This window comes from Gossypium arboreum, chromosome 13, assembly GCF_025698485.1.
Source record: "Gossypium arboreum isolate Shixiya-1 chromosome 13, ASM2569848v2, whole genome shotgun sequence".
Lineage (NCBI taxonomy): Eukaryota > Viridiplantae > Streptophyta > Magnoliopsida > Malvales > Malvaceae > Gossypium > Gossypium arboreum.
Genome location: NC_069082.1, coordinates 109,090,107 through 109,110,979, shown reverse-complemented (window position 1 = coordinate 109,110,979; position 20,873 = coordinate 109,090,107). Strand labels below are relative to the sequence as shown.

The following is a 20,873-nucleotide window of genomic DNA, read 5'->3' as shown; positions in this document are numbered from 1 at the left end:
AACTGAGACTTTTCTCTAATTAACACCCTAGGGTTGCATTAACTCGATCTATGGATCCCCTTATTAGGTTTGACTCTAATCTTACAAAATCTTGTCACCCTATGTCTAGGCGCGCAATCAACTCCACTTAATTATGAAAAATGTATTCTTACTCAGGGTCTATTCCTCCTCTGAGTAAGAGCTTATCATGAATCAGTATCCTGGGATATCAAAACAAGAATTAAGAACACATAATTAAGAACAAGTTAAATATTTATCATACGATTTAGAAAATAATAACAAGATTCGTCTTAGGTTCCATTCTCTTTAGGTATTTAGGGGTTTTAGTTCATAACTAAATAAGAAAACATCTTAGAATGATAAAGAATACAAAACATAAAGAAAACCCAAAACTCCTGAAGGGGAATTGAGGAAAGATCTTCCGTCTTGATGATGAATCCAGCTTCTGAGATGGATCAATTTGCTTCCTTGGAGTAATTCCTTACTCCCTCCTCCTGTGTCCCATTTTCTCCTCTTCTAGGGTGTATTTATAGGCTTTGGAATGCCTATGAGCCCTCAAAAATGACCTTTTCCGAATTGGACTCAACTTGGGCTCGGTAGGGACACGCCTTGTGCGATTATTTCAGGCTGTGTTCGAGCCTGTTAGAATGGCACAGGTGTGTGTTATGCCCGTGTAAGGAAGTCCAGGCCATGTTTATTTCGTACTTTGGCCTATTTTCTCCATTTTTGGCCCGTTTCTCATTCCTTTCGCTCTTCTATTCTCTCCTAAGTATAAAACATGAAATTAAAGTATTAGGAGATCAGATTCACCAATTCTAATAGGAAATCATCCATAAAATGCGTTAAACATGGGGTAAAAATATGTATAAATTACGGTTTTATCAAATACCCTCACACTTAAGGATTTGCTTGTCCTCAAGCAAAATCCTCAACTCATAATCAAAATAAATTCTTCTCAACTTATAATTTCTATCAATAATATCTCAAAATAATCCATAGGTAATCATACATTGAGAATTCAACTAAAAGAACATAAAAGTTTCAAACATTCCAAGTTGAGTATTTAATTATGCAAACATAGGTGTCTCCCCTCATCTGAGTAATTACCTTTGATTCAGAATATAACAGAGTTTCACATCCTTACTAAAGATTTACTCAAATCACTCGAGGTGTTTAAGGACAATAAATGAAGCATTCAATAGTCAATAATGAAAAGTCATCACCATAGGCTTGCATGAAAATCAAATCTCCACCACTATAATTTAAGATGATACATCAATCAAAAGGTCTTTAGAGGGTTGTAGTGAGGCTTGGTTAGGGGGTGTGGTCATAAGCTGAAAGAAAATGTTAGAATCGAGATTGAATTAAAAAATTGCCTAACTAGAAAAAGAGTTAACCATTACTTGCTTACAGCAGAGCTTCTTCTTAGAATATGGAATTACTAATGTGTATACATAGTTTTTTTTTTTTTAAGAACAAGTTAAATAACATAGGCTAACTTATTACAAACAAGACATAGCTAAGCAATTTCTTCAACTCAAATCTTGACAAAAATAGGGATCAAATTAATTTAGAGGATTTCAACAATAATGGGTTAAGGGTTAATATTGAGGTTAATACAAGGAATGACTTGTTAGGCTCAAAGGGGTTTACTAAGGGTTAATCGTGGAGGTAGGCTTTTCATGGCATGAGTGGGTTAATCCTAAGTGCCTTAATCATTTTGACATATCAAATCAAATGGTGTGGTCTCGACATGCATAATCAAGCAAGTTCTAGAATAACAGTTCAATACTGACGCACTCAAAGTAATAATAAAAGTAAGCATGAAAGAATTAATAGATGCTCAAAAGGCTCAAAAATCTCACAAAAATTATGACTTTTTGATGTTTAGACTCGTGAATTCCAATTCAAAGTAATACCTAGACTTGGGGAAACAACCTATAATTTTAAATTCTTAAAAATCAACTTATCATGCTTGATTCTCTAATGTCTTAAAATTTAAACAATCAATGTATAAATCCCTATGTTTTAATTCAAGATATATCAATCAAAATCATAAATCAATTAAAATTTATCCTAAATATGATATGAGACCTTTTCAAGAGATCAAGATGATTATTCGGGGATTTTTCTGATAATGAAATGAATGCCCCCCACACTTAAGATGCACATTGCCCTCAATGTACTAAGATAGATATTTTAGAATATAAAAATGAGATAGGGAGAGAAGTGAAACTTCCTGTATGATGAATTCCTCGAACTAGAGTTTTAGAGAGTAATCGGTTTGAGAGTGGAGGAGGATACTCCGGCGGTCGTAGAGCTTCATTAGTTCATAAGTCCTGCGCCAAAAGAATATTATATCTAGTGGTAGCTATGGTCATGGTCGATCAGGACATGGTAATCGTGGACAACCTTTCTCGGTGGAGTATTTAGTTCCTATGCGATGATGAGCTTAAGATCTCTATTTAACTATGATAAGATCAGGAACTTTTTAGGGGATATTAGGAAGAATAATTACAAGTAAAGAAATAACCGAATTTGATAATTAAAAATAAAATTATAAAATCTAATAAAAATAAAAAGAAGTTTTAATAAAAATAAAAAAACATAAAATAATAAATAAATGTTTTTAAACATCGTCATCGCTGGATGGTTCGCGAGGTGGGACTGGTGATGAGATGTGGAGGTGCTGACAAATCTGCTGTAGAGTAGCATTAATGTTTTCAAATATTGAAAACACTACTGCTCGAATCAGGTGAGGCACTCAGAGATGTCAGCATATGAAGCCGCCATATAAACTGGAGGAGAGAGTGGTGGTGGATGAGTCGGTGCATCCTCGTGCTGCGAAGGGACATCATTAGGAATGTCCTCGTAGGCCTCCTCCTCGGTAGATTGGGCGAGATGATATTGATGAGGGTAGGTTCCTCGGTGCCTCTCGATCATCCTCATGCTAAGCATGCTCAGGATGCCTTGTGGAGACATCTGACCGATGAGGGTGATGGATGATTCTTGGGCTGCGGTGTTGAGGAGCCTGAAGTGTCGCGTCAGTCGAGTCACGTAGGGGCCGATGGAGATGACCCCATTCCTATGCCGCTCTGTCTGGTGTTAAATCGGGAGGGCAATGAAATAGGCAAGGTCGATGACGTGCCCGTGTGACATGCACCGTAAGAAGTAGGCATCGTGGGTGTTGACGACGCCAGTGCTCTCGCGCCTCCCTGTAATTGTGTGAGCTAAAATAGCGTGTAAGTACCTCAGGGATGGTGGGAGAATTGATGCTTTGGAGCGGCTAGAACTGTAGGAGGCTGCGCCAGGGGCCAAAGTGTGCCAGCACTTCGAAGGAGAGAAATATATGTGGTGAGTGAGAGTATCTAAGTCATTCTCATCCTTGAACTCCTCCGTATATAAACCCAGTGCTGTACCGAATTCTGGGATGCTGAGTTGGCAGAATAATCCGCCTAGGCGAAATTGCACCGTGCCGGGATCATTGTAGTTCACCATCACGGTCTGAAGATGAAATGTGGAGCATAATTCCATCTTGAGCTCGAGATACGTCGGCTCAATGATCCTAAAGAACAGTTCCCAAGGGTCAGTGGTTAGGAGAGCCCAAATCGCATCAACCAACTGAACTTGTTCTACGATAGCCCAGTCGATACAATGGCTCGCAATTACAGGTCGGGCCCGAAGTATTTAGAAAAGGTGACAAATTTCCGTGGTTGGACCTACAGAAGATGACGCTTCCTTCCTCTTCTTCGAAGCAGGGATAGCGGTCTTCTGTCCTCGTGAAGTCGACATTTAAAAGTCTGTAACAAAAATTAGTTCATTTTGAGGGATGATCAAAGTAGAGTGAAGATAATTTATAACTAGCAATCATAATTTTAGCAACTACTAAAACTAAAAAGTTAATCGAAGTAGTCAATTATATGGCATAAAAATGGTAATGAATTTCATGGAATGCAACATGTGTGACGGATGAAAAAAAATGTTAACGCTAAATGCATGAGTATATATATATATATATTGTTCTAAGTATGAATATTTACTTCTAACTAATCAACTAAAGTAGAGAAATCATAAAATGAGTGAGAGTTTAAACATGAAAAAGATGATAACCATAATTGAAATTTGTGTGATAGAAAGATGAAAATAACATGAAAACTATAGATTCCTAAGATAAATAGCATTGTAAATGAGTGCACTTAAAGGGGGAAGAGTAAACAAATGCTAGAAAAGGGAGAATGAACGTCAAAAATTAAGTTAGAGGCGGCGTACGGGCGTGGCAAGGAGGCCGTGTGAACTTGTAGTGGCTAGGGTTAGGGTTTTTGAATGGGGAAGAAAGTGAATAGTGTAGGGTATTTATAGATTTTGGGCCACACGGTCATGTCACAAGCCCGTGTTCCCCAATTTATTCCCGTGTGTTTCACTTTTTTCCTATTTGGATGCGTCTGAAATTCATCCCACGCCCGTGTACCTCGGGTGTGTGGGTTCACACGGTCGTGTCGGACGATAGTGTCTAGCTTTGTTCACTTCTCTCACGCCCTGTGTGCAAGCCCCACGTCCGTGTTAATTTGAAAGGTTCGACCACGAGTGTTAGACATGGGCGTGTCGCATGCCGGTGCTAGTTTCTCAGTTTCAACCATGGGTCTTCCACACGGGCGTGTCGCACGCCCGTGTTGTTTTGGCAGGCTCGACCACGGCCATGTTGCACGGTCGTGGCATTTTATCGTAGCCCGTATTTGGGGAAATCCTTACCCTATTTTCTCACGGCCATAAGCACGCCCGTGTGCTTGGCCGTGTCTCTTGTAGAAAGCCTGTATTCAAGAGCTCTGTTATTAAGTTAGATGTTAAAGACAAAGTTTTAAAGAAATTAATACAGTTTGTGCTCGGGTTGCCTCCCGAGAAGCGCTTATTTATAGTCTAAGCTCGAGTTACCTCTCTGTTGAATGATCATGGTGGTTCAAGGAGTTTATACTCCTCATTCCTGCTATCAATCTTAAAATAAGGTTTTAAACGGGTGTTGATTACCTTAAAAGTGCCGAACTTGGGATGACTTACCTGTACCGTACTGAATGGAAAAATGCTGAGTACCACAGGAGGGATTTCCTCATTCGGTGTGATAGTGACGATGTGGGGATTTGCGGCATCTAATAATACTTTATCTCTAACCTTAAGTCGATTTGGAGAGGTATCGAGCTCGTTCTGGCATAGTTTCGGTTTATCGTGTGTTTTCAGTTTATGTATTCACCATTCATCTAGCTCCTCTATTTGCAGCCTTCGTTCCTCATGAATTGATCCTCTACTATTGTTTGAGAGTGGCTCATGTACTTCCTTCAGACATATCTCCTGCAAAGTGGGTTGTATCATGTGGTCAGTTTTAATAGAATGGTCTAGATGATCACCTTCAATTTCTGATGTGTTGTCAGAATTACGAGCTTGAAGGGTGATTGTTTCGTCTCCTACGCGAAGCATGAGCTCACCTGTGCCAACATCAATAATTATTTTAGCAGTTGCTAAAAAGGGCCTTCCTAGAATTAAAGGAGTGTTGCTATCCTCCTCTATGTCTAAAATAATGAAGTCAATGGAAAATATAAATTTATCGATTTTTACTAGCACATCTTCAATAATACCCCTAGGAAATCCAATAGTTTTATCTGCTAATTGAATGCTCATCCTAGTCTATTTGGTTTCCCGAGACCTAGTTGCTTAAACATTTTATAAGGCATGACGTTGATACTAGCTCCTAAATCAGCTAATGCATTATTAACATCTAAACTTCCAATTAAGCAAGGAATCGTAAAACTCCTTGGATCTTTTAGTTTGTTCGGTAGCTTATTTTTCAGAATAGCTGAGCACACTGCATTTAGCTCTACATGCGACGCCTCGTCCAACTTTCGCTTATTTGCTAAAAGCTCTTTTAAAAATTTCATTACGTTTGGCATCTGCGATAGGGCTTTAATAAACGGTAAATTAATATGTAGTTTTTTTAAGAGTTTAAGGAATTTACCAAATTGTTCATCTGAGAGATTTTTCCTTGTCATGTTGGGGTATGGCACACGAGGTTTATATTCGACATTCACCGATTTGTTTGTATTTTGATCTACCTCACCTTGACCTTTACTTACCACAGTTTCTTGCCTCGGTTTTGGTTCAGGCTCTAGAAATCCTTCTTCATCTTGAACATTAATCGCGTTGAGCTATTCCCTTAGGTTAGGTTCAGTATTACTTGGCAAACTACCTTATGGTCGTTCGGAAATTAGTTTGGAAAGCTGGCCTATCTGAGTTTCGAGCCCTTGCATCAACGCTTGTTATTTTTAAGTGCTTTTTTGGTGTTCTAAAAACGAGTTTCTAACACCGATATAAACTTTGAGAGCTTCTCTTTAAGGTTCGGCTTCTTTTCCTGTTAGTAAGGTGGTTTCTGGTAGCCTAGAGGTGGTCTCTGATTTCCTTGGCCTCTCCACGATAAATTGGGATGGTTCCTCCAACCTGCATTGTACGTGTTACTATATAGATTGTTTTGAAGTCGAGGATTATTACCTATGTAATTTAATTGCTCTTTATTTATGTTGTGGCCATAAGGTTGGTATTCTGAATGGCTTGTTCCACCTCTACTTTCTTCGTACTGCATCACTGACTGAACCTGTGAAGAACTAAGAAAACCATCAATCTTTTTATTTAAGAGTTCTACCTGATTAGAGAGTATGGTGACCGAATCGACGTTATAAACGTCGACTGTTTTTGTTGGCTTTTTCCTCATTACTTGCCACTGATAGTTATTCAATGACATCTCTTCTATGAACTCATAAGCATCTTTAAGTGTTTTATTGTTGATGGTTCCTCCAGCAGTTGCGTCAACCATTTGACGAGTCGAAGGATTCAAACCATTGTGGAATTTTTGAACTTGGAGCCAAAGCGGAAACCCATAGTGAGAGAACCTTCTCAAAAGATCCTTGTATCTCTCCCATGCATCGTAGAGTGTTTCTAAATCTATCTGCACAAAAGAAGAGATATCATTACGTAATTTTACTGTTTTAGTCAGCGAAAAATATTTTAGTAAAAAATTTTCAGTCATTTGTTCCCAAGTACTAATTGACCCTCGTGGTAATGAGTTCAACCACTGTTTAGCTTTATTTCTCAATAAAAAAGGGAATAGCCGAAGAAGAATGGCATCATCAGAAACACCATTTATTTTAAATGTATAGCATAGTTCCAAGAAGTTGGCTAAATGAGCGCTACGATCGTCATCCTGCAAGCCATCAAACTGAACAAATTGCTATATCATTTGAATAGTGTTAGGTTTTAATTTAAAAGTATTTGCCACTACAGCAGGTATGATTATACTTGATTCAGTTCCTATTAAAGAAGGTTTAGCATAATCATACATAGTGCGTGGAGTAGGATTTTGATTAGCCACAATTGCAGGAGGTAGCTAATTGTCATGGTTTTCAGCCATCTCTTCGGTTGGGGGTTGAGTATCGTCTTTTTGCTCGTTCTCTGTGTATCATAAGCTTCGCCTTATTCCTCTTTGATTTCTGCGAACTGTATGATCAATTTCTTCGTCAAAAAGTAATGGTCCTAACGGATTTCTTCTAGTCATAAACTATAAAAACCTGCCAAGAGAAGGTAAAAAATAAATTAATAAATAATAATAAATTAAAGTGCAAGAAAAATAAATGGCTGAAGTAATAAAATTGAGCGATCCTAATATTTCAGTTCCCCGGAAACGGCTCTAAAAACTTGATCGCGTGATTTCGTGATAGGTTTTAAATATTTATAATTACTCGTTCTTGAAACTAACTATTATCGTGATGTAGGCAAGTGTACCTATTGAACAGTAGTATAGTTTTAGCAAGACCGGATTGTCGAACCCAAAAGAACTAAAAGTACTAGTAATGACTGTCTTTTTATTATCTAGCCTAAGAATAGAGAGGTTTTTGTTTTAACTAACTAATTATCTAAAGTAAGAACTCACAAAGGAAAGAATTGGGGAATTGCTTTTGGGGAAAATCGATTGACTTAAGGCAATACCTAAGGAAAAATCCACCTAGGCTTTACTTGTTATTCTGGCTCCGAATCGGACAATTTATTCATTCAACTTGTTCCGTAGAGATCCCTAAGTTATGTTATTATCCTTATTCAAGACTAATAACGTCTAATCCCTAGATTGAATAACTGAGACTTTTCTCTAATTAACACCCTAGGGTTGTATTAACTCGATCTATGGATCCCCTTATTAGGTTTCACTCTAATCCGACAAAATCTTGTCACCCTATGTCTAGGCGCGCAATCAACTCCGCTTAATTATGACAAATGTACTCTTAGACAGGGTCTATTCCTCCTCTGAATAAGAGCTTATCATGAATCAATATCCTGGGATATCAAAACAAGAATTAAGAACACATAATTAAGAACAAGTTAAATATTTATCATACGATTTAGAAAATAATAACAAGATTCGTCTTAGGTTTCGTTCCCCTTAGGTATTTAGGGGTTTTAGTTCATAACTAAACAAGAAAATATCTCAGAATGATAAAGAATACAAACATAAAGAAAACCCAAAACTCCTGAAGGGGAATTGAGGAGAGATCTTCAGTCTTGATGATGAATCCAGCTTCTGAGATGGTTCAATCGGCTTCCTTGGAGTAATTCCTTACCCTCCTCCTATGTCCCGTTTTCTCCTCTTCTAGGGTGTATTTATAGGCATTGGAATGCCTATGAGCCCTCAAAAGTGGCCTTTTCTGAATTGGACTTAAATTGGGTTCGGCAGGGACACGCCCGTGTGACACGCCTTGTGCGATTATTTCAGGTTGTGTTCGAGCCTGTTAGAATCGCACGGGCGTGTGTTATGCTCGTGTGAGGAAGTCCAGGCCATGTTGATTTCGTACTTTGGCCCATTTTCTCTGTTTTTGGCCCGTTTTTAATTCCTTTCGATCTCCTATGCTCTCCTAAGTATAAAACATGAAATTAAAGCATTAGGAGCATTAGATTCACCAATTCTAATAGGAAATCATCCATAAAATACGTTAAACATGGGGTAAAAATATGTATAAATTACGGTTTATCACTGAACAAGAGTAAATTGTATGACTATGATGTTTTACTTTAAAAAAAATATGGGTATTTGCTTATTAACTTCATATGGACTTACTAAGCATAAAGCTTACCTTTTTTCTCTACTTCTTCAGTTTTGGTAGGTCGGATCGGCGTTGGAGATCGTCGGAGGCAAAATCACACTATTAAGCTATCATTTTTGGGAGAATTAATTCAAATATTAGAAATATCAAGCGAGTGGCAGGTATAGGAAGTTGGTTTGTGATATGTATTATTATTATGACTTTGACCATAAGTATCGGTCTGCATTGAGTTATCGTATATGATCATGAGATGTGGTCCTTATCCATTATGGTTTGTAAGTTTAATTAATCATGCCATGTCCTATGTTTTGATGTGATGATATAGTTAGCTTTGTTTGTTATGCATGATTGGTAATACATCAGGTAAGTTAAATGTAGGCCAGTGGATCATGAATTAAATGGAAATGAGTAATGTTGCCTTGAATATGGATGTTTAATGGACAAATTGGTAACTACATTATGATGGTATAAAATGAGAATAAGATTTAGCATGTCTAGTTCTAGTTAATGTAAGAATGGATATTATATACAGGATGGTAAGCAAATATGTTTAAAGCAAATGAGATGTTATTGCATGATTATGGATGTGTAAGTGCTCATTTATGCCACATTATATATCTTGAAATATGAGTCTATGCATGTTTTTGAAAAGTTTTGAATTAAATGAAATTTTATGGCCCGATTTTTGTTTATATGTATGGTTAAGTCTGGTAATGCCTCGTACCCTGTTCTGGCCTTGGATACGGGTAAGAGGTGTTACAATTGGTGGTATCAGAGCTATGGTTTAGTCAGTTCTTGAACTAACCTAGCATGTGTAAAAGTCTAGTTATACATGCCACAGATTCGTGATAATGTGATGTCTCCCGACGCGTAAGAGTACCGACTTATTTAGACAAAGGTACTCTCCAATTGAGCTGCACCGACCATGTTCATGGCGATTGAAGGTATTTGAGTAAAATTATGATTATGATAAGTCTCGATTCAAAAAAGTATGAATAAAAGTTTATGATATATATGTGATAACACGTGATATGAAAGTTTATGTTGTGATAAATATCTATATTTGCTTAATGCTCATATGATGTAGTGCACTTGGCTTACTTGACAAGTTGAATGGGACAAATAAAAATTCGTAGAGGTATGAGTAAGGGTTCATAATATCATGATACGGATGAAAATGTCATTGTCTTGATTGGATATTGAATGTTGATGAATGTTAATGATATTTTTATGAGATAAAGAATTATAACGAAATGAACTTATCTATGTTAAATTGTTTGGGCTGAATTATATGATTGTAATGATATGTATATGATGATACACAAAGTGAAAGTTGCGATTGCGATGCAAATATTCATGTTTGTTTGGCCCTTATGTGATGTCATAAGCATGACTTATTTGGTTAAATGAATGGATAAGTAAAGCTATCCAGAAAACATAAGATGCATGCATAAGTATACTTGTCTAAATGGGATAATTGGAAAATTAGTGTAAACCAACATGAATGTTGCATTGCCTGAAATGAATGACATGATTTTGACAATGTTGCTATGATGATGAAAGTTGTGTCATATGTATATGTATAAGAAAGTCGAGTCAGAGGCCCTACAACCCCTCCCCCTTATCGAAGTGGTGCTTATAATGAAATTTCATGAGATTTGTACTGAATAATTTCCCGGTTGAAAAACCAAAGAGTTCAATGATAGAATAATTATAAGTATGATTAGAGATTGAGAATGAGTTGATAAGGAAAGTCAGAGCTAGAAAAGTATCAGGTTGACATAAAGATTATTGGAACTATGCACTGTTCCAGTTAGAGAATGAATTTAATTTGGTAAATTGAATTACTCATGTACAAGGTCGAGAAAAGTGTAAATCAAAATTTATTCAGAACTGGCCTTCTTTAGTGAAAGGTCTAACATGAAATTTGTGATGGTAGAACTAGTTGTGGGAAATGATATTTGAAATGTGTAATATCTGAGTGTGACAAGATTCTGTTGAATGATTTAGCGCTTTCTTCTGAGATGTTCTATGTATTTATCCGTTCTCAGAAAAATTTCTATGGCTGTTGATCTTTTGAAAAAATTCTTGTTATATGGGAATGTTTTCTAATCCTGGTGTTAAATAGAAGCATTGATAGTTTGACTGATTTATAATTTGTATTGCTGTATTTCCTCGGGCATTTTATTACAATTCGTTTGATAAGAATTGATTAGAGGATATGTATGATATTATGATACTGTTTCTTTTACTTGATGCTCAATTTGACATATATGTATGGGAAGATATGGGAAGATACATTGTTCTTGTTATATTTGATTCCAGTGGGATTAAATGATGTTTTCTTCTAGACTTCTTTTCTCTAAGGAATTTTCGAGATCTTCCATATTTTCCTATGAGTTTGGGTTTTGATTTTTCGGTATAGTATCGTATCTTGGATTTCTTTATTCAGTTTTCTTGTTATCTTTATTCCATAATTTTTCAATTATGACTTATGTTCGAAGTGCGTTCTTCAGCTCATGATAATCATGACAAGCATGACTATACTTCCAATTTGATCTTGGTAATGTGGTGATTTTAGTACTGGAATTTCTCAAATTTCTGCGTAAGGATTTGACAACAGTAAAGGCATAAGTGATAAAAGCGTGAGTTTCAATCGGTAAGGTGGATTACTTCTCTCAAGTAAGTCAATTATAATTAATGACTTCAATTGAGATATTTTGGTTACTTGAGCTAATGCAATTGAGATGGTTTTGATTAGCGTAAGGAATGAATAGTAAATGACTGCATGATGAATTGTTTAGTAACTAGAAGAAAGGATTACTTGAAATGTCATTCAACGATGTTTAGATCGGCTCGAATGTTTAATCTGTGTGAATTATTTATTTGAAAGATTTCATATGACAATTATGTCAGGATCATTTTTCCCAAGTCTGACAATAGAATTTCATTTCTTTACGGGTAAAAGGCACATAGTCTGAACAAGAAGTGTATATCTCTTAGAAAATTTTGATATGAGTTAAAGCTACTAAGAATAATAAAGTTTTCATCTTGCGAAAGCTGAAAAGTTTATTACATGTTAGCAAGGTTTGGACAGATGAGAATATTGCTAACCAAAGCGTCTGAATTGGACTAGTCTGCATTGAGTAAAGATTTCCTAATTTTCAGTAATGCACTGTTGTATGAAGGGTGATGTATTTCAAGAAAATAAGGTAATGTAATAGTTTGGAGCATTTGATGTCACAGAAAATTTGTGTTGTTGATGGGGTTAAAGTCGAGCATCAGGATCTACCATAATTATCTCTGCCAGTATTAATATTAAGATGAAAATGAGAAGGATTATTTTCGAGCCTATATCAGAATTATTTCCGTAGCTGAAAGAGGAAAATGTGATAGTGAGTAGTAAACTAAAAGAGTACATTGAGGATCGACTTCTGATGTTAAATTTCAGATTGGATCTTTCATGGTATTATTATTTCGAGGCTTATACAGAAAGAACTGTACGAAGCTCACAGTGAAAATTTGCCTATTCATTTAGAGAGTAATGACATGTACTGTAATTTGATTCAGATGTTATTGGATTGTAATTTATCGATGATGAAAATCTGTATGATTATTTTGGAAGAGTGCAGGTCCCTTTGATTGTTGGATTTCTTGAATTCTAGTCTCCATAAACCAAATTGAGATCCGGGTTTTATGTCATGATATCATCGGAAACTGAAAAGCCTTTAAAAATTTAAGAATAATTGGGAGTTGAGTCCGTAAGCTTTCAGATCATATGAGAAATTAAAGAGATGTATTGGAGGCACCGCCTGAGCGAAGGTACTTTGGTATCGAGTATGAGATTGAGGAATCTAAGTGAAGACAGTTTTTTCGGTAAGAATTTCGGGGGTGAAAATCCCTAAAGGGGGGAGAGTTGTAACACCCTGATTTTGGGCCTAGTCGGAATAGTGGTTTCGGGACCACAAATTCGACGATGAAAATTTTATTTTTTATTATATTTTTATGATCTACGATTTCACGGAATAATTTCGTGAAAATTTCATTCAAAAATTTTGACGTTCGGGCACTTAATTTAGTCAAAAGGACTAAATCGTAAAGAGTGCAAAAGTTGAGTTCTACATACTAGAGGTTTCCAATTGTTATGAAATTTTAAATTGAGGGTCCTTAAATTTTAATTGTTGGACAAAAGCAGACATGAAATGGGTGTAATAAAATATTTTTTAAGTTAGGGGTATTTTGGTAAACTAATAATTAAAAGAATTAAAAAGGGAAATAAGCCAAATTAGCAATCATCTTCTTCATTCAACCATTTCTACCAGCAGCAGCCATGGTTAAGGTTTTTTCAAACTCCCAACCTCGATTATAAGTGCTCCCTAGCCCCGTTTTTAAAGTTTTTTACATTTTTGAAATCCCGGTAACTTGGTTAAGCTTATTCTAGCAATAATTTAACCTAGGGTTTATATTTGGAAAAATACCCATATGTGAAATTTGTTTATTTTGATGTTTTATGGTATAATATGAAGCTTGAAATTGTGTTAAACAACTTTTACTAAGCGATTTTACGTGAAAACGAGTAAAACGACAGAATCGGTAAAAATACCTAATGTTCATAAGTACATGTTAGAGTGCGAATTTGATGTTGCTATAGAAGGGAAAAATGATCAGCATGTCATAAAACATAAGGAAATAGGATGAATTTTAATTTACGAGCCTAGGGGAAAAATATAATTTTGACAAAGTTTAGGGGTAAAATTATAATTTTTCCAAAATATGATTTTGGGTTAATTTGAATAACGTGAGTCCTAATTAGGCTATATTTGAAATGATAGAGCAAGGAAAAATTGAAATTCGGGCTAAAATCGGAAAATATCAGGTTGTTGACAAAATGGTAAAAATGGCCATTTTTGCATACGAGGTAAGTTCATATGATTTTTAATAATGCAATGTGTAATTTAATGTTATTGCCTTGATATTAAATGAGATGTAAGTTCAGGTAAATGTAGTAACATAATTGTCATTTTAAGTAATTTAATGTTATTTATATGATATGATGATTATTATGATGAAATATTATGCTTTGTGGATTATTATTTAGTAATATGCAAATTATGTGAGCTACTTAATAAATATGAAATGCTACCAAGTATCGGTTCTGGTATTCCGTGGAAGACGGAAAAGATGTGTGATTGAGGAAAATCTCGTTTGAATCTTGGGAATAGATTAGGATACAAGTGACATGTCACTAGGATATTTGAGTTCTGAACTCGTTGAGTTGAGTCCGAGTTCGTGAGATGTAACTAGGCATCCAACTCATTGAGTTGAGCCCGAGTTCATTTATGGATGTGTACACCCGAGCTCTTTGAGTTGAGTCTGAGTTCACTTATGGGTGGGTTACTTGGTAGCTTGGTTACACAGATATTCCATAGGCTATTGAGTTTGTCCAGCTGTGGGCATGGCACTTATGTGCATGCATTCCGTGTATCCGATTATATTCTGAGTGTTCAACGGCTAATTTGGCAAAGTATTCATTGATGATCCCAATGAGATAAGCTATTGGTGAGTATGTCTTTGAGTTATATTACAAGTTGTACAGGTATGTACACTAAACTTATGTGTGATGCCTTGACATGTGATGATCTATGATGTACATAGTATTTGGTGGATATTATGAAAATGACATGATTTGGAAAAAGTCCTTGATACTTGATGACATTGAGATTATGGATTTATTCTTATGAAGCATAAGTTTGTGTTCTTATCATTATGAATGAAATGATATTGTATGGATTTTGTGAATAATAGTAATGAATGAGTAAATTTAGCCTTGGCAGTTTTGGATTACTGCAGTGGTACAACTTTGGAAATTCACCATAAATTGTGGAAATTGAATTAGGGGCTGAATAAAATATGAGGTTAAATCCCAATGAGTCTAGTTTAACATAGAAGAAACGGTATATGCAATCGAAATTTATATTATGAGATATTTAAATTGCTGTGAGACAGAGTCTGAATGAATTCGTAATCCCCTGTTTCGATTTGAGAAAATCATTAAAAATTGTATAAAAATAATTATGGGTTGTAATTTATATTATTAAAATCCTTAATGAGTTGAGAGCATTATCCAAATTCTGTACTATGAGAAAAATATTTTTTAGTGAAGAGAGGTCAGAACTGTTGGACAGCAAAACAGGGAAAACTTTAATGAATAAACTGTACTAATTGGCTCAACCAAAAATTCTGGAAATTTTATGGGAGAAAGGAATATGAGTCTAGTTTCAAGGAAAATTAACGAAACTTAATTTTGAGTCTAGTAGCTCCAGATATAAATGAATTAGTAACTGTAACTTAGTAAAACAACTTAACCTGAACAAGAGTAAATTGTACGATTATGATGTTTTACTTTAGAAAAAAATGTGGGTAATTGCTTATTAACTTCATATGGACTTACTAAGTGTAAAGCTTACCCCTCTTCTCTACTTCTTCAGTTTTGGTAGGTCAGATCGGCGTTGGAGATCGTCGGAGGCAAAATCACACTATTAAGCTATCATTTGTGAGAGAATTAATTCAAATATTAGAAATATCAAGCGAGTGGCATGTATAGGAAGTTGGTTTGTGATATGTATTATTATTATGATTTTGACCATAAGTATCGGTCTGCATTGAGTTATCGTATATGATCATGAGATATGGTCCTTATCCATTATGGTTTGTAAGTTTAATTAATCATGCCATGTCCTTTGTTTTGATGTGATGATATAGTTAGCTTTGTTTGTTATGCATGATTGGTAATACATCAGGTAAGTTAATTGTAGGCCAGTGGATCATGAATTAAAAGGAAATGAGTAATGTTGCCTTGAATATGGATGTTTAATGGACAAATTGGTAACTACATTATGATGGTATAAAATGAGAATAAGATTTAGCATGTCTAGTTCTAGTTAATGTAAGAATGTATATTATATACAGGATGGTAAGCAAATATGTTTAAAGTGAACAAGATGTTATTGCATGATTATGGATGTGTAAGTGCTCATTTATGCCACATTATATATCTTGAAATATGAGTCTATGCATGTTTTCGAAAAGTTTTGAATTAAATGAAATTTTATGGCCCGATTTTTGTTTATGTGTATGGTTAAGTCTGGTAATGCCTCGTACCCTGTTTTGGCCTTGGATACGGGTAGGAGGTGTTACAACAATTCCATCATTTTATCCACAATCAGGTTATTTGACACCATGTACTTCTCCACTAATAATGTTTCAAACACCCGCAGCATTATTGTTCTTTAGAGGTGGGTTATATTTGCAACCACCTATTAATATCACAAACAATCCTCCCTATGCTTTGTATGAGATTCCTTCATGTGAAACCACCAGGACAGACAACTTTGAGGTATTATGAAACATGTCAAACATAATGGCACAAATGTTGAAAATGATGCAAGAAATATCTGAAGTGCTGTCTATAAGGAAAAAGGACATGTCTGATGTTCACAACTTGGATCATGAGAACCCTTGTACTATTGATGACCATGATGAGATTTATGGTGAGATTCAACCAGAACTTGTAACTGAAGATCATGTGGATGAGTTGAACATAGGTTAAACAGCCTCTGATCAAATTGACATAGCAATAGAACTAACCGTAAATGTAGAAGTGAAAGATAAACTAATCACTAACATGGAGCCTAAACTGATATTGAATGAAAGTGTAGAAATGCCAATATACTTTATGGCCATAGCAGAAAAGGTACAAACTGATGAGCTCGAGGAGTTTGATTCATTCTCATTCGACAACTGCAGCAAGACTAGAGTAACCAAAGCCTTATGCAACAGAAGAGGAAGAAGCTCAAAGCAATAATACCCTAGAAAATGATTTGGGGTTAGCTTGGATTTGGTACTAAATGGCTCATAATGTATATGTCACATTGGTCGAAAATAAGACACCATCATTGAAATTGACTGGAGAGGTTGGTTTATATACAACAATATAGGAACAAATGTTGAATCAAAATGTTGAGAACCAGCTGGGAGTTTTTCTATAGTTGTAACACGGATCATCCTATTTTTTTAAAAACTTTTATTTGTTGTTGTAAATTTTATTTCGTTTATTGTATTACTAGTGCTTATTTTATTTTATTTATTAATTTATTTTCCTTTATATTATGTTTCATATTTCTTGTCATATTATTTATCATCCTAGTTTTTAAAGAACTTTTATTTGTTGTTGTAAATTTTGTTTCGTTTATTGTATTACTAGTGCTTATTTTATTTTATTTATTAATTTATTTTCCTTTATATTATGTTTCATATTTCTCGTCATATTATTTTCTTGTAAGTACTGCTAGTCTACTTGGAGCAAATAAATCCCGATGTCAATACATCAACAAGGATTCGACCTTCTCAGGGAAGTTTTCTTATTCCCACCTTAATCATTTTACAGTAAGGGAAATGTATTCTTTAAAGCATGGGGGGGATTACATTAGGACTCATTTATATTAGGACTTAATTTTTTTTTCAAAGTAGGTTATATTTGTTTTGCACACTCTGATATTTGAGAAGAGGGGCCGAAACAGAGTCAGTGTCATAACACGAAACCTCCATGCTGTGACACCACTAACAGGTTCATGAAATTGAGCAATTTGGCTCAATGCCATGACATAGCACCTCTGTGTCACGAAAAAGTAATCAGTATACCCTCTAAGTTCAAAATTTCAAAGTGTGTCCCGACATCGAACCCTGATGCCAAGACATCGCTGCAATTTTTTACAAGGTTGACCCGACCTGTTACAAAACCCGATGGCTTAACCCTTGTTTTAACCAGATTTTTAAGGATAAAATACAAAAAAGTTAAACCTAAAAACAATCTTAAATAGTTTTAACCATTCATTATCCTCAAATCCTCTCAACAACCTTTCAAAATCCTTAAACCCTTAAAATCTATTGTCTTCTATTTTTTCTTTATTTTGTTACAATATTTCTTCTCCTTTTTGTTTGTTTAAGTCTAGGTTAAACCATCCAAATTCATAAAGGAGTTTGGAACAAACCTTCGGACAGAGTAATGAGCTTTCAAGTCAAAGTTAAAGGTTCCAACTTAGACTTTTACTATTTTGTTGCATTCAAAATATATTGCTTGATATCCAATTAGTCCTTCTAGTTAAAAATTTTATTGAAAATGCCTCCTAGAGAAGCCAGAAGAACCAGTGAATGTGAACCATCGGTGGTGACAAATCCCTCAAGTTTTTTTCAACCCAAACGTTAAGAATTTTTTTAGAACTTTAAGGAAATATGTTTATATAAGAAAGAGGATTTGAACCATCGATGATTTTATGTAGGGAAATTGGACCTTGGTTCAATACCATATATGGGAACACTTTTGTGTAACCTTTAAAGACTCTGCCGTAGTCTAGTAGTATAAGAATTCTATGCATCTTTTAGGGACCAAGAGTCTAGAAGACCAGAGGGTGCCAATTGTCAAACTATACAGGTACGAAGGAAAACGTGCTTGTCACCCCTGGAGAGATTTGTGAGTTTTATAAAGTTCCATATTATGAATCTAATTTTGTGAAAGAAAGCAATTTCTAATATTTTAGAAATATTAATATAGATAATGTTATAAACTATTTAACAGAGGGTAGGGGTGAATAGAAATGTCGCCCTGGTACTGATATCCCCACGTTTTTAATCAAGCAATTATGTTTCCAATTGAAATGAGGTGAATACATTTTTTATGCACCTGAATTGCTCATTCTTTAAATGTCTCTAATGTCAATACTTTTCGAGCAATTTTGCTATATGCTATTTTGTAGAAAAACGAGGTCTGCATCAGGACTTGGATCCACCATAATATGAAGTAGCGCATTAATGGTCAGAAAGTCGAGGTTTTCTTTCCCCACTTAGTGATGGCTTTGTGCAAAATAACAAGAGTTCCAATGACAACTACTGAACAGTTCATGAAGCCAACCAAAAGTATCATAAGGGATACATTATAAACGCAATAAATAGAGTTTCAATGAAAATAAATAAGGGATTGGAACAAATACTGGAAAGAAAAAAATACATCCCGACCTCGTTCAAATGAAAAGAAAAATCGAGATCTCAAAAAGAAATTGGAAGGAGTAGCATTCCAAAAACAGAATGGATGATAAGATTGATGCAAGAAACGGGCCCAGCTCTTCAAGAATTTACGTAACAGAACAATATGAGAGTACCAAATTATCCGCCAGACATTTTTGGTCCAATACATTCCCATCATGAAGCAAAAGAGAAACGAAGAGAAAAAAGGGAGGATAGCGAAGACGGCAAAGGTGAAGAGGAAAGGGATGAGATGGATTTCAAGGAGAAGGATGATTGACCGAACTTTTTATTTTTAGCTTTGGATTATAATTCATTTTAGACAATTTTTATTTTTTATTATTTTAGGAATAGGTTAACAATAGATTGTTATATATATTTGTTTTTTTTATTATTTCAAATTTTCTATGTAGGAACCTCACATGCAAGAAGCACGACATATATAAGCTTGTAACAAACAAAGGTAGGAAGCACCCACCATTAGACTACGGTAATGTCACGATCAATTGGGTAACTTCTTTCTTTATCTACAATGGTGCACATTAGGGACAATATGCTATCTAAAGTGTGGGGTGGTAACATATATAGGAAATTTGTTTTTATTTTATTTATTTATTTTTGTGCGTTTTTCTTTTAATTTCTATTGTCAAATGTGTGCTTAAGCTTGAAGAAATACAAGTGATTGGTCAGTAGCATGTATATAGGTTGATTGTATTTACTATAAAATTGACATAATAGTAGATGATTTTAAATTTTTTTTATTAGACTACTAAATTCTATATATTACACTATAAATAGGCATTGAGCAATTGAATGTACTAAAGGATATAGAGAAAACAAGTAAATGAGCATGCTAGTATGTATGATAGATTGTTAAATTTTTTATTGTTCGACTGATTAAATTTGTGAACATTGAGATACATATGATGACCTAATGCATTGTTTGGTATACACCTGATCGCATTATTTCGTGACAGGTTTTAATTATTTCTAATTACTCGTTCTTGAACTTACTATTATCGCGATGTAGGCAAGTGTACCTATTGAATAGTAGTATAGTTTTAGCAAGACCGGATTGTCGAACCCAAAGGAACTAAAAGTACTAGTAATGACTGTCTTTTTATTATCTAGCTTAAGAATAAAGAGGTTTTGTTTTAATTAACTAATTATCTAAACTAAGAACGCACAGAGAAAAGAATTGGGGAATTGCTTTTGGGAAAAATCGATTGACTTAAGACAATACCTAAGGAAAAATCCACCTATACTTGTTATTCTGGCTCTGAATCGGATGATTTATTCATTCAACTTGTTCCGTAGTGATCCCTAAGTTATGTTATTATCCCTATTCAAGACTAATAACGTTTAATCCCTAAATTTAATAACCGAGACTTTTCTCTAATTAACACTCTAGGGTTGCATTAACTCGATCTATGGATCCCCTTATTAGGTTTCACACTAATCCGGTAAAATATTGTCACCCTATTTCTAGGCGCACAATCAACTCCGCTTAATTATGATAAATGTACTCTTAGCCAGGGTCTATTCCTCCTCTGAATAAGAGCTTATCTTGAATCAGTATCCTGGGATATCAAAACAAGAATTAAGAACACATAATTAAGAACAAGTTAAATATTTATCATATGATTCAGAAAATAATAACAAGATTCA

The 20,873-nt window shown here is 34.9% G+C and overlaps 1 non-coding gene across 1 annotated transcript; it reads left to right on the top strand.

The window, feature by feature from the left end:
• The first annotated feature begins 6,911 nt into the window (after positions 1 to 6,911).
• Positions 6,912 to 7,019, top strand: LOC128287123 (small nucleolar RNA R71). Its single transcript, XR_008277820.1, has one exon. It is a non-coding gene; the product is annotated as a small nucleolar RNA R71 (small nucleolar RNA).
• Positions 7,020 to 20,873: the final 13,854 nt, after the last annotated feature.